The 11467-nt window shown below is 45.1% G+C and overlaps 1 pseudogene; it reads right to left on the bottom strand.

Moving 5' to 3' along the window:
• Nucleotides 1–2127: 2127 nt before the first annotated feature.
• On the bottom strand, nucleotides 2128–9859 carry LOC129831564 (toll/interleukin-1 receptor domain-containing adapter protein-like; annotated as a pseudogene).
• Between the last annotated feature and the right edge of the window lie 1608 nt (nucleotides 9860–11467).

An 11467-nucleotide genomic window follows, 5' to 3' on the forward strand; every position in this document is an offset into this window, starting at 1 on the left:
GTGGTGAAAAACACAAACACGGAAACAAACATCCACAAAACACACGTGAAACCCAGGCTGCCTAAGTATGATTCTCAATCAGGGACAACGATTGACAGCTGCCTCTGATTGAGAATCATACCAGGCCGAACACAAAAATCCCAACATAGAAAATCAACCATAGACAAACCCACCCAACTCACGCCCTGACCAACTAAAATAAATACAAGACAAAGGAAAACAGGTCAGGAACGTGACAGGTTTCCTTCAAGAATTTCCCTGTATTTAGCGCCATCCATCATTCCTTCAATTCTGACCAGTTTCCCAGTCCCTGTCGATGAAAAACATACCCACAGCATGATGCTGCCATCGCCATGCTTCACTGTGAGGATGATGTTCTCGGGGTGATGAGAAGTGTTGTGTTTGCGCCAGACATAGCGTTTTCCTTGATGGCCAAAAAGCAAATTTTTAGTCTCATCTAACCAGAGTACCTTCTTCCATATGTTTGGGGAGTCTCCCACATGCCTTTTGGCAAACACCAAACGCGTTTGCTTCTTTTTTTCTTTAAGCAATAGCTTTTTTCTGACCACTCTTTTGTAAAGCCCAGCTCTGTGGAGTGTACGGCTTAAAGTGGTCCTATGGACAGATACTCCAATCTCCGCTGTGGAGCTTTACAGCTCCTTCAGGGTTATCTTTGGTCTCTTTGTTGCCTCTCTGATTAATGCCCTCCTTGCCTGGTCCGTGAGTTTTGGTTGGCGGCCCTCTTTGGCAGGTTTGTTGTGGTACCATATTCTTTCCATTTTTTAATAATGGATTTAATGGTGCTCTGTGGGATGTTCAAGCTTTCAGATATGTTTTATAATCCAACCCTGATCTGTACTTCTCCACAACTTTGTCCCTGACCTGTTTGGCGAGCTCCTTGGTCTTCATAGTGCCCCTGGCTTAGTGGTGTTGTAGAGTCTGGGGCCTTTCAGAACAGCTGTACATATACTGAGATCATGTGACAGATCATGTGACACTTAGATTGCACACAGGTGGACTTTATTTAACTAATTATGTGACTTCTGAAGGTAATTGGTTGCACCAGATCTTATTTAGGGGCTTCATAGCAAACTGAGTGAATACATATGCACGCACCACTTTAAAGTTTTTTTAAACAAGTTATTTTTTTCATTTCAGTTCACCAATTTGGACTATTTTGTGTATGTCCATTACATGGAATCCAAATAAAAATCAATATAAATTACAGGTTGTAATGCAACAAAATAGGAACAATGCCAAGGGGGGTGAATATTTTTTGCAAGGCACTGTATCAGAGCAACATCAATGGTACCAAGGGATGTTCTGTTCTACTATCTTGCATCACTCTCCCATGTTGGTTGACATATTATTCCACTGAAAACCCAGTCCAAATAGGTTTCTGTTGCACATAACACTGACTTTTGAGCACTGTGTGAATTAGTGTACATTAAGATTGCACATCTGCACACAACAACTTGGTGTCACGACTTCTACCGAAGTCGTTGCCTCTCCTTGTTCGGGCGGTGTTCGGCGGTCGACGTCACCGGTCTTCTAGCCATCATCGATCCATTTTTCATTTTCCATTGGTTTTGTCTTGTCTTCCCACACACCTGTTTTCAATCCCATCCATTACATGTTGTGTATTTAACCCTCTGTTTCCCCTCATGTCTTTGTCAGAGATTGTTTATTGTTAGTATTGTTTTTATGTGTATAGGTGCGTGACGGGTCTTCGTACCCATATTTGTTTTGTTCGTTTTCTATTTAGTGTTATGGAGCATGCATTTGGACTTTCATTAAAAGACTCCATTTTACACTCCGTTTGACTCTCCTGCGCCTGACTTCCCTGCCACCTATACACACAACTCTGACACTTGGATTAGATGTATTAATATTTACATCTGTTAATAAGAAACCTGATACAAAAAATAAGTTACTTCTGGTAATGTCAGATCAGTCAACCATTGCAGTCCCACTGGGCAACAGACTTCAATTCAACATCTATTATAGGTTGGTTCAAAATCATTTAATTGAAATTATGTGGAAACAACATTGATTCAACCAGTGTGTGCCCAGTGGGGTGTTTTTCATAAGGGGATTTCCCTAAGTCAGTCAGCGAGCCACTTTATTCTAGTTATCTTGTGATTTACAATAGTCCTGTGAATATGCAGCACCTGTCCTCTCAATCTCTTGAAGTGAAAGCAGAGGCTCAGAATGATGATAGTTTGATGACAGTTTTGTCCTTGGAGAACAGGATGCCCCTTCCAATCTGTTGCTAGTACTATCCATGTTGTAATCAACTTTATCAGGATCTTTTTCAACCATGTCCTCCAAGTCTACAAAGGAAAGTACAAAGAGGTTATTCTGCCATAGATTTGAACATGTCTTTAGCTGTTGTTGACAGATTACTCTTTGTCAACAACCACACAGACTCACAATAGCTAAAGAATTGTAAAGGAAGTCTCTACCAGACTTTCACTACTCACACTTCAGCACCGTCTTGTACACCTGTGTGTATCCTCGCTCTGGGTTCTTGCTCAGGTCCATGTAGTAGTAACAGCGTAGCTCCTTTGGGTACTGAGAGTAAGGCAGGTTGAGGACCAGGGGAATGATCCGGTTGGACATGGGCCCCTCAGACAGTGCCTGGTGCATCATGTACTGGCACCAGTCATCCAGCAGGAAGTTGGGGGTGATGAGAAGGGCCCAGCAATGGCTGCTCTGCACAGCCTGGCATAGCTCAGTGGGGATGGCACCCCCCACAATGGCATCACGTTGCCGCAGGAAACAGTGCAGGCCACATGGCGTGTTCTCCAGGTAAGAGGCCAGACGGATGGCTTCTTCGATGTCCATAGGACTGTGGCACACACACGTCGTAGGTCTGGCTCCAACGAATCGTGGAGCTCAGAAAAGGTGGTGGTGGGTTAGGAGTGGAGGTGGGAGCCAATGATAAGACACCATCGACAGAAGGGGATGTGGAGACGAGCTGCTCTGTGATGACTCTCTTTTAGGTTTCACTAAGAGTCGACGGAACCAACCTGAAACAAGATAATTAAACATGGGTCCTTTCCAGTGGTGTATAGTGCTTAAATAAAAATACTTTCAAGTAGTTATTTTGAGTATCTGTACTTGACTTTACTATTTATATTTTTTGACAACTTCTACTTCACTACATTCCTGAATAAAATAATGTAGTTTTTACTACATACTGTACATTTTCCCTGACACGCAAAAGTACTGGTTACATTTTGAATGCTTAGCAGGACAGGAACATGGTCCAATTCACACTTATCAACAGAACATGTGTCACGTTCCTGACCTGTTTTCTGTTGTTTTGTATGTGTTTAGTTGGTCAGGGCGTGAGTTGGGGTGGGCATTCTATGTTATGTGTTTCTATGTGGGGTTAAATGTGTTGCCTGATATGGTTCTCAATTAGAGGCAGGTGTTTGACGTTTCCTCTGATTGAGAACCATATTAAGGTAGGCTGTTCTCACTGTTTGTTTGTGGGTGATTGTTCCTGTGTCTGTGTCCGTTGCACTATACGGGACTGTTTAGTTTGTTCATTCGTAAGGTTAGTCTGTTCCTGTTCGTGCGTTCTTCGTGTTATTGTATGTTCTCATGTTCAGGTCTGTCTACGTCGTTTTGTTGTTTTGTAGTTATTCAAGTGTAGTTTGTGTCAGTGTTCGTCTTGTTTAATAAATTCATTCATGTCTTCATACCTCGCTGCGTGTTGGTCCGATCCATGCTCCTCCTCATCCGAGGAGGAGGAATTAGACGAACGTTACAGAATCACCCACCAACAAAGGATCAAGCAGCGGGTTAACGGGCAGCAGCGACAGCAGCAGCGGTACAAGGAGGAATGGACATGGGAGGAAATCCTAGACGGAGAAGGACCCTGGGCAGAACCAGAGGAGTGTCGCCGCCCCAAAGCGGAGCTGGAGGCAGCGAAAGCGGAGAGGCGGCATTAGGAGGCGCTAGCAAGGCAGAGCGGCTAGAAGCCCGAGAGGCTCACCCAAAAATGTATTGGGGGGGGGCTGAAAGGGAGTGTAGCTGGGTCAAGTAGGAGACTTGAGCCAACTCCCCTTGCTTACCGTAAGGAGCCGGTCAGGGCGGTATTGGAGGTGAGCGACGCAGAGACTGTGAAGGAGTTAATGGGGAAATTGGAGTAGAGAGTTATGAGGGATGTGCTGGTTTGGTGCATGAGGCACGGCATCCGCCCGACGGAGTGTGTCGGGGATTTGATGTCGCCTGAGTCAGCTCTCCATACTCGTCCTGAGGTGCGTGCTAGCCGTCTGGTGAAGACTGTGCCAGCACCACGCACCAGGCCTCCTGTGCGCCTCCCTAGCCCTGCACGTCCTGTGCCAGCTCAGCGCACCAGCTCTCCTGTGGCAGCCCCATGCACCAGCTCTCCTGTGGCAGCCCCATGCACCAGCTCTCTGGTGCCGACGCCACGTACCAGGTCTCCAGTTCCAGCACCCCACACTCGCCTTGAGGTGCGTGCCTCCAGCCCAGTGCCTCCAATGCCAGCACCACGCACCTAGCCTCCTGTGCGTCTCCAGAGCTCTGTACTCACTGTTCCTTCTCCCCGCACTCGCCCTGAGGTGCGTGCCCTCAGTCCGGTACCACCAGTTCCGGCACCACGCACCAGGCCTATAGTGCGCTTTGAGAAACCAGTGTGCCCTGTTCCTGCTCCCCGCACTAGCCTCGAGGTGCGTGTCTCCAGTCCGGTACCACCAGTTCCAGCACCACGCACCAGGCCTACTGGGCGCCTCAGCAGGTCAGAGTCGGCCGTCTTCCCAACGCCGCCTGCACTGCTCGTCTGCCCAGCGCCGTCTGAGCTGCCTGCACTGCTCGTCTGCCCAGCGCAGTCTGAGCTGCCTGCCTGCCCAGCACAGTCTGAGCTGCCTGCCTGCCCAGGACCGTCTGAGCCGTCCGTCTGTCCAGCGCCGTCTGAGCCATCCGTCTGCCCAGCGCCGTCTGAGCCATCCGTCTGCCCAGCGCCGTCGGAGCCATCCGTCTGCCAAGCGCCGTCGGAGCCATCCGTCTGCCAAGCGCCGTCGGAGCCATCCGTCTGCCAAGCGCCGTCGGAGCCATCCGTCTGCCAAGCGCCGTCGGAGCCATCCGTCTGCCAAGCGCCGTCGGAGCCATCCGTCTGCCAAGCGCCGTCGGAGCCATCCGTCTGCCCAGCGCCGTCTGAGCCATCCGTCTGCCCAGCGCCGTCTGAGCCATCCGTCTGCCCAGCGCCGTCTGAGCCATCCGTCTGCCCAGCGCCGCCTGAGCCATCCGTCTGCCCAGCGCCGTCTGAGCCATCCGTCTTCCCAGCGCCGTCTGAGCCATCCGTCTGCCACGAGTCTTCAGAGCCGCCCGTCTGTCCCAAGCCATTAGAGCCGTCCGTCAGTCAGGAGCTGCCAGAGCCGCCAGCCAGTCAGGAGCTGCCAGAGCCGCCAGCCAGTCAGGAGCTGCCAGAGCCGCCAGCCAGTCAGGAGCTGCCAGAGCCGCCAGCCAGTCAGGAGCTGCCAGAGCCGCCAGCCAGTCAGGAGCTGCCAGAGCCGCTAGCCAGTCAGGAGCTGCCAGAGCCGCCAACCAGTCAGGAGCTGCCAGAGCCGCCAGCCAGTCAGGAGCTGCCAGAGCCACCAGCCAGTCATGAGCCGCCCTCCAGTCATGAGCCGCCCTCCAGTCATGAGCCGCCCGCCAGTCATGAGCCGCCCTCCAGTCATGAGCCGCTCTCCCGTCATGAGCTGCCCTACAGTCATGAGCTGTCCTACAGTAATGAGCTGCCTTACAGTCATGAGCTGCCCTACAGTCCTGAGCTGTCCCTCTGTCCTGAGCTGCCCTACAGTCATGAGCTGCCCCTCTGTCCTGAGCTACCCCTCTGTCCTGAGCTACCCCTCTGTCCTGAGCTACCTCTCTGTCCTGAGTTGTCTATATTTAGGAGGGGCCTTGGTGAAGGTTCCTGGACCATGGTCGGGGGCGAGGGTCACCACTCAAGGGACGCTAAGGAGGGGGACAAAGACAATGGTGGAGTGGTGTCCTCGTCCTGCGCCGGAGCCGCCACCACGGACAGATGCCCACCCAGACCCTCCCCTTGAGTTTTAGGGGTGCGCCCGGAGTTCGCACCTTGGGGGGGGGTTCTGTCACGTTCCTGACCTGTTTTCTGTTGTTTTGTATGTGTTTAGTTGGTCAGGGCGTGAGTTGGGTTGGGCATTCTATGTTATGTGTTTCTATGTGGGGTTAAATGTGTTGCCTGATATGGTTCTCAATTAGAGGCAGGTGTTTGACGTTTCCTCTGATTGAGAACCATATTAAGGTAGGCTGTTCTCACTGTTTGTTTGTGGTGATTGTTCCTGTGTCTGTGTCCGTTGCACTACACGGGACTGTTTAGTTTGTTCATTCGTAAGGTTAGTCTGTTCCTTTTCGTGCGTTCTTCGTGTTATTGTATGTTCTCATGTTCAGGTCTGTCTACGTCGTTTTGTTGTTTTGTAGTTATTCAAGTGTAGTTCGTGTCAGTGTTCGTCTTGTTTAATAAATTCATTCATGTCTTCATACCTCGCTGCGTGTTGGTCCGATCCATGCTCCTCCTCATCCGAGGAGGAGGAATTAGACGAACGTTACAACATGCCTGGTCATCCCTACTGCCTCTGATCTGGTCGACACACATGCTTCGTTTGGAAATGATGTCTGTGTGTGCACCTGGCTATTCGTAAATAAATAAAAAACAAGAAAATGGTGCCATCTGGTTTGAGGAATTTGAAATGATTTACACTTTTACTTCTGATACTTAAGTACATTTTATTAATTACATTAACTTTTTTAGCAATTACATTTACTTCTTATACTTAAGTATATTTAAAACCAATACTTTCAGACTTTTACTCAAGTAGTATTTTACTATGAAGATATATTTACTCAAGTCAAATGTTATTTGTCACATGTGGAGGGGTGATGCAAAACAGCTCCAGGCATTCCATGCTGTTCTTAACTCTTGTTCTGAGCACCTGAGATTTACTATGCAATCTGACCCACGTCAAATCAGTTTCCTTGATCTTCAGATTTTGTGTGAGGATAATGTTCTGTACACGAATCTTTACAGGAAACCCACTGATAGTATCAGTTTGTTGAGGGCTGATAGCTGTCACCCGCTTCGACAGAAATATGGCTGAGATGCAAAGAAATTCAAGAAAAGAGGGTACAAAAATGGTCAGATTAATACTGACATTGAGAAAATCCAAAACAAATCGAGACATGGTCTCTATCAAGGACAGTCTCCCAAAAATAAACATTCTTACGTTCTTATTACCCGCTATTCAAAGTGCACTGAACAAATTATGGAAATCGTTTAAACATTTTCACATTCTAAGATCCGATGACCGTATCGGTAATGTGTTTTCGGACCCTCCCTTGGTTGTATTCTCGCGGGGCAGAAATATCAGGGATAAATTGGTCAACTCTGACTTACCACCGCAAAAACCCAAGCACAGCGTACTTTTGCGCCTCTACCGGATGGAAACTACAAGTGTAATGGCTGCGCTCAATGCAATGGCACTTACAAATGTAGATCCTTCAAACACCCTCAAACAGGTAAACAGAACCCAATCAAAGGCGTTATCATGTGCTCCACTAAGGCAGTTATTTATCTTATAACTTGTCCTTGTGGTAAAAAAATGAGGGTAAAACGATAGGCGAATTAAAAGTACGAATCTCGGAGCATCGATCTATGATCGCAATTTGTAAGTCGCTCTGGATAAGAGCGTCTGCTAAATGATTTAAATGTAAATGTATGCTATACATTTATTTTCTATTTATATCTGTAAATTAACCAATGATATAAAGCCACACCCGGCCATGATTACAGACACCTGTGTGTGTCCTTTGACAGTATATAAACGTCATTATACCCTGATGAAGACAGCTTGTCTGTCGAAACGTTGGTTATAAGGTTATTCAATTATTCAATTATTGCACATCAGCGCCTAGAGCGGGAGGCTCCCTTTTTCACAAGCGCGGAATACAACAGGTGTAGTAGACCTTGCGGTGAAGCGCTTACTTACAAGCCCTTATCCAACAATGCAGTTCAAGAAATAGAGTTAAGAAAATATTTAATAAATGAACTAAAGTACAAAATTAAATCAAAAAGTAACACACAAATGATATAACAATAACGAGGCTATATACAGGGGGTACAGACCGGTACCGAATCAATGTGCGCAGATACAGGTTGGTCGAGGTCATTTGTAAGGTGACTAGGCATAGATATAAAACAGCGAGTAGCAGCAGTGTAAAAACAAAACCGGGGTCAGTGAATGTAAATAGTCTGAGTGGCCATTTGATTAATTGTTCAGCAATCTTATGGCTTAGGGGTAGAAGCTGTTAAGAGTCCTTCTGGACCTAGACTTGGCGCTCCAGTACCGCTTGCTGTGCGGTAGCAGAGAGAACAGTCTGATTTGGGTGACGGGAGTCTTTGACAATTTGTTGGGCCTTCCTCTGACACCAATTATGCCAACTGAGTACTGGTCCTTTCACATCATAACTGTTTAACAAAACAGACAAGTTTGATCTTGTATAAATATCAAGTTTGTGAATAGATTTATCAACTATACAGTATATGTGGTTTAGGAAAAAAGTATTTCAATTTACCATACATGCTTTTGACATCATTCTCCAGACTATTGCAATTTTGTACCTCCAATAAGAAAAACTAACGTAATAACCTTCACATTTGATTGATTGATTTATTTTAATAGATGTGCTGTTCTAAGCACTTACCAGAAAGTTGATCACATAACATGAACACTCATGAATTAAGTTTTAAAAAGTTTAAAAAAAATGTAACTACAAAAAATGTCATAACTTGCAAATATAACACCAAAAGTTTGCCTGATACTCTCAGCAGAAAAAGAGGAGGCTGAATCTAGCAGCTGCAGCTCACTGTTTGTCTAAATGTCTTGATCCCCACAACGCACAATTTCTCTCATTAAATTGTAATGTAGATCTGTTTTTTGTATCCATAGTGCAGGGCAGGAGAGGTCAGGCCTATACCTCCACATACTAAAAATAATCCAACTGTAGCCTGTTTCTTTGCGTAGGCTACTTGGTTGTCCATCCAAAACCCTGGATTTGCAGATTCATTATTCTTGTCTGGGTTACAATCAAATCATGTAGGAGCAAATCAAATATTTTAGGGAACTATGTACAAAATTCTAAAGGCTCTCGCACATCTGAGCAATCTTATTTGCAGGTGCATGGCAACAATTGAACAAGATGAAGGAAAGGATGTGGTAATTAACCTCTCCAAAAAAAGACCTTACTGACACTCAAGTCTCAGTCTTATCTAAGTGCCTCTCTTTTGTACCTACATGTACAGATAAACCATTCGATACGAAAGTACATCTGTTTTTATTCTTTCGCAAGATTAAATTTAAGCATGTGTTTTCGCAAAATACTGATTCGGGCCTAGAAACACATAATAGAACTGGTACCCATTTTAAGCCCAAAAGCAACTCCTCGATTAATACCTATTGTAGGTTAGTCGAATAAGAAGCCATGTCAGTATATACGAGACAAACTACATTAAGAAAAATCTCACAAGAACAGAAGAACAGGCACCCAATGAATTAATGAAAGATTCATCTTTGGTTATAAAACCTGCAGACAAGGGGGGTGCTGTGGTTGTTTTAGACTATGAAAAAATATAAAGAAGAAATTCAGAGACAACTCAGTAATGAATGTTTCTATAGAAAACTGAGTGTTGATCCCACACAGGTTTTCTAAAGGGATATATGCTCTAATCTGGAGCAAGCCCTATTAAACAACCTTATCTCAAAACCTGAATATGAATATCTTTGCTGCAAATGTGCCATACGTCCATGCTTGTACATTTTACCGAAATGACACAAACCTAAAACACAAGGCAACTATCCAGGCAGACCAGTGGTTGCAGGAATAGGCTCAATGCTAGAGCCGTTGTCCATCTTTGTAGACTATTTTATTAAATCTCATGTGCAATCATTGCCATCATATGTAAAAGACTCTATAGACTTCATAAACAAGATCTCACCAATAACGGGTTTAACAGAAGACTGTATTTTGGTCACATTAGATGTCGAGAGTCTATATACCAGCATTCCCAATGTGGGGGGGCTGGCAGCACTAGCACACTATTTGGGAGACAGAGATACTAATGAAAATCCACCAACAAACTTCATTCTAGAGCTGGCTGGATATGTTTTGACGTATAACTATTTCAGGTTGGATGATGAATACTACCTCCAAACGAATGGAACATCGATGGGCTCCACATTCGCTACGAGCTATGCTAACCTCTATAAGGGTCTTTTTGAAGAACGTTTTGTTAATAATGAAAACGAGAATACATTTTTGAATAAAGTCCTGAAGTGGTATCGATATATTGACGACATTTTTTGCCTATGGGAAGGAACTGAAAAAGAGCTGTCAGATTTTATGGCACTACTCAATGACATTGACCCCAATCTCAAATTCACTATTGAACGTGACACTCAACGTGTTCATTACCTCGATATGTGGATTGAGAAATCAAATGGAACCCTGTTAACAACTCTGTATAGAGAATAAATGGACAGAAATACTCTATTGCAGGGGGACAGCTTCCATCCTGAGCCATTAAAAAGAGGACTTCCAAGAAGCCAATTTTTTAGACTGCGCCCTATATGCCACTCCACAGAGGATTATCTAGAAAAAGCAGCGGAGATGCGCATTAGGTTTCTAAGAAGAGGCTATTCGTCACAATGTGTGGATGAAGCTCTTAATTTGGCATTGGAAAAACATGAGATGGACTTTTACAAAAAAGACCCGCTAAAGCTAAGGAACACTCCGTAATGTTCACAACTACATATACCTTGAACTCGCGAAAAGTGAGAGGTGTGGTCAAGAAACACTGGCATATTTTATCATCGGACCCTGTTTTGCCGGCTGAATTTAAAAATCCACCACTTATTGTGTATAGGAGAGGTCGCAATTTACGCGATAAATTGGTTCATACCAACTGCCAGCCACAAAAGAAAATTTGCCAAGCTCTTTTACACCCTCTACCAAATTGTAGCTATAAATGCAGAGGATGCGCACAGTGCAACAATATGATGAAGTGTGAATATTTCTGCCACCCACACACAGGAAAACGGTTCCAAATAAATGACATTATTACGTGTTCCACCACCCATGCTATTTACATTATTAAATGTCCATGTGGGTCCTGCTATGTCGGTAAAACCTCTCGTTCTCTCAAACAGAAAATTAGTGAACATAAAAGTTATATCAGGAGAAACGACAGGGATTATCCATTCGTAGTACATTTCAATGTCCTGAAGCATGATCTTTAGATTTTGTGGCATAGAGAAAGTTAAGATATCAGACAGGGGAGGTGATATTAATAATACTCTGAGTAAAATAGAATGTTTTTGGATTTTCACCCTCCAGACATTATTTCCTAAATGACTTA

Source organism: Salvelinus fontinalis, chromosome 33 (assembly GCF_029448725.1).
Source record: "Salvelinus fontinalis isolate EN_2023a chromosome 33, ASM2944872v1, whole genome shotgun sequence".
NCBI lineage: Eukaryota > Metazoa > Chordata > Actinopteri > Salmoniformes > Salmonidae > Salvelinus > Salvelinus fontinalis.